The following is a 3010-nucleotide window of genomic DNA, read 5'->3' on the forward strand; positions in this document are numbered from 1 at the left end:
CCTGTGGTTGATGAAGGGTTGGAGATGGGTTGGGAGGATGTAGGAGTCAGAGACAAGTGGGTTGAATAATGAAAGCTGTTAGGCACATCCGACAAATAAAGGAGTCACTCCCTGTACCTCCGGTGCCTGGTTACTGACCCTCACCCCATCTACAAGGGCTCACTGTCCATCTCAATGCCCGGTTACTTCTCCACAGCCTATTCCCAATGGCTGAGGTGGGAACTGTTAGGGGTGGGGGGAGGATGTCTGAGGAAGGAACTGGGGAGGGCGACTGTGGAGGGAACCGGAGGTGGGGGGAGGGTGGTTGAGGAGGGAACCAGGGGTTGGAGTGGCGGAGGAGGGTATTGGGTTGGGAGTGAGTCTGGAACCGATCCGGATGAAAGACTGCCTCACCCGTGAGCTGCCTGAAGTTATCATTCACCATCTCCAAATGAGCCACAACATATCCCTCTCTTCCTGCTTGTCTGACTTTGGCTGCATCACTGCCCGGTGTGGGAACTGTACTTCCCTCAATCGCAGGACTCTGCACAGAGTGGTGTGGACAGCCCAGCTTGTGAACTTCCCACGATTCAGGACATTTACAAAGACAGGTGTGTAAAAAGGGCCCGAAGGATGATTGGGGACTTGAGCTACCTCAACCACAAACTGTTCTAGTTACTACCGTCTGGGAGACGGTACCGCAGCATAAAAGCCTGGGCCAACAGGCTCCGGGACAGCTTCTTCCACCAGGCCATCAGACTGATTAATTCATGCAGATACAATTGTATTTCTATGCAATATTGCCTGTACTGTTGTACATACTATTTATCACAAATTACTATAAATTGCACATTGCACTTTAAGACGGAGACGTAACGTAAGAATTTTTACTCCTCATGTATGTGAAGGATGTAAGAAATAAAGTCAATTCAATTATTTGTCTCCCTTTTACTTCTGTCTAAATTGGGTCCTTTCCCCTGTTAATGCTCCGTCTGACTGCCTGATTTTGCTGGTGTTGAGCTCTCCCTAATTATCTCTAATCTGTCTCAGCTCTCTCCTAAATCTAGTCTCTCCCTGCCTCTAATCCTCTCTCCTCTCATCTCTCTGCATCTCCTCTCTCACTCTCTCCCTTGTCCTTGGCTCTCAGTAGATCTGACACCCTCACCCCACACACTCACCTTACCTGTAACAGTCACTCTCTCTGGAGACCAGTGTCCGAATAAAGACCTCACACCCTGACAAAGGACTATACACACCTCCCAGCTAGTTTCAACCAGCAACTGGTGGAGATCACCGAGCTGGGCAGCTTAAACCAACATTACAAACAGGTTCAAACTGAAAGGAGAGTTTATCTCACAACACACATACAAGACAACCCATCCCCTATCAGTGGGGATTAACCCTCTCAGCCCCTTCCCCATCGACACACACCAGGCACCTGCTCACTAACAGGAAGTCATACAGGCTCTGCTCTTCAGTTCATCTGGTCCATGCTGACTAATATTTCCATCTAAGCTCGTCTTATGAACCCATATCCCTGCAAACATGTACTATCCATGAACCATGTTTACCCATCTAATACTTCCTTAGGCAACTCATCTTGTATAGGCCCAGCTTCTGTAAAAGAAAACGTTTTTACAGAATGTTTGAAACTCAGATTGAATCTCTTTGATTCCTCAGTCCTGGAACAAGGATGGCATGCATTCACCCTATCTACATCCCTTGTGACTTTATACATGTCTCACTCTCCTACCTTCCAAGGATAGGACCATTCAAACCTCTCCTCTCGAATCCCTCAACATCTGTGTAAATCTTTTCTGCCTTTTTTCCCAGTTTAATAACACAGAGAGCAGGCTGAAACTATTGACTCTGGAGAGGAGAGGATAAGACTGAGGTGATTGAAAATCTTTTTGTTTATTGAGTGAGTGGGCATTGAGGAGATGGTGACAGCTGATCAAAATGTGGGGGCATTATTCACTGAGAATCCAAGTGAATCATGAGAAACATTGGAGTGAGAGTGTGGCCTTCCTCCTCGGGCAGCCGCTAATCATGGACCATCAGTATCTTTAACAAGGTTGGACAAACCTGGGTTGTTTTCTCTGGAGTGCTGGATGCTGGTGGTGAGTGGAAGACCCAAGAGAGGTTTGTAAAATTATGAAAGACAATGCTACAGTTGACAGAATATTTATCCCAGTGTAGAAATTTAAACGCGGGAGGACATCCATTATTGATGAGAGGTTTAAAAGTCATGCGTGGGGCAAGATTTTTTTATCTACACAGAGTAGTGGGGGCTTGGAATGGCTGCCTGGACTGGTGGATACAACAACAGCAACATTCCAGAGGCTTTTAGACAGACACATGGATGCACAGGGAATAGAGAGATATGGATCTAGTGCAGGAAGAAGATGCTTAATTTGGCATCATGCTCAGCACAGACACTGTGTTGTACTTTTCTACTTTTCTCATAATAGGCTGACCAAAACTAAACAATGCTCCAAGTGAAGCTTCACCAATGTCGTGTACGTGGAGAAGATGGCAGCGCGCGCAGCTCTCCGGTGAAATGGTATCGTATCTGTTAAATAGGGGCCGTGGACAATTCTGATTTGATGGAGACAGACGTGAAAGCACAGAGGAACATCTGGAGAAATTTCTGAAATGCCCGGTTCGCTGCCCGCTGCTACTGTGCGATCGAGAATCTCCAGAGGGTAGGCCCCAAAATCCCCGGCTTTGCCTGCTGCTGAGGTCGAAGCGTTCAGATAGAGACGGTGCTCGGTGCTCAGTGTCAGAGAGCTGATCGGAGGCTCAAAGTTTTCGGACAACTCAGAGTCGGACTGTGGTCGGGCATGGCAGGGAGAGTTTTCTTCCGTCTCCCGTCTGCGTGAGATGTGGAACTTTCGAGAGACTTTGAACTTTTTTACTGTGCCATGGCCTGTTCTTCATCAAGTTGCGGTATTGTTTGCACTGTTGTAACTATATGTTATAATTGTGTGGTTTTTGTTAGTTTTTCAGTCTTGGTCTGTCCTGTGTTTCT

The sequence above is a fragment of the Mobula birostris genome, unplaced genomic scaffold (assembly GCF_030028105.1).
Source record: "Mobula birostris isolate sMobBir1 unplaced genomic scaffold, sMobBir1.hap1 scaffold_1807, whole genome shotgun sequence".
Lineage (NCBI taxonomy): Eukaryota > Metazoa > Chordata > Chondrichthyes > Myliobatiformes > Myliobatidae > Mobula > Mobula birostris.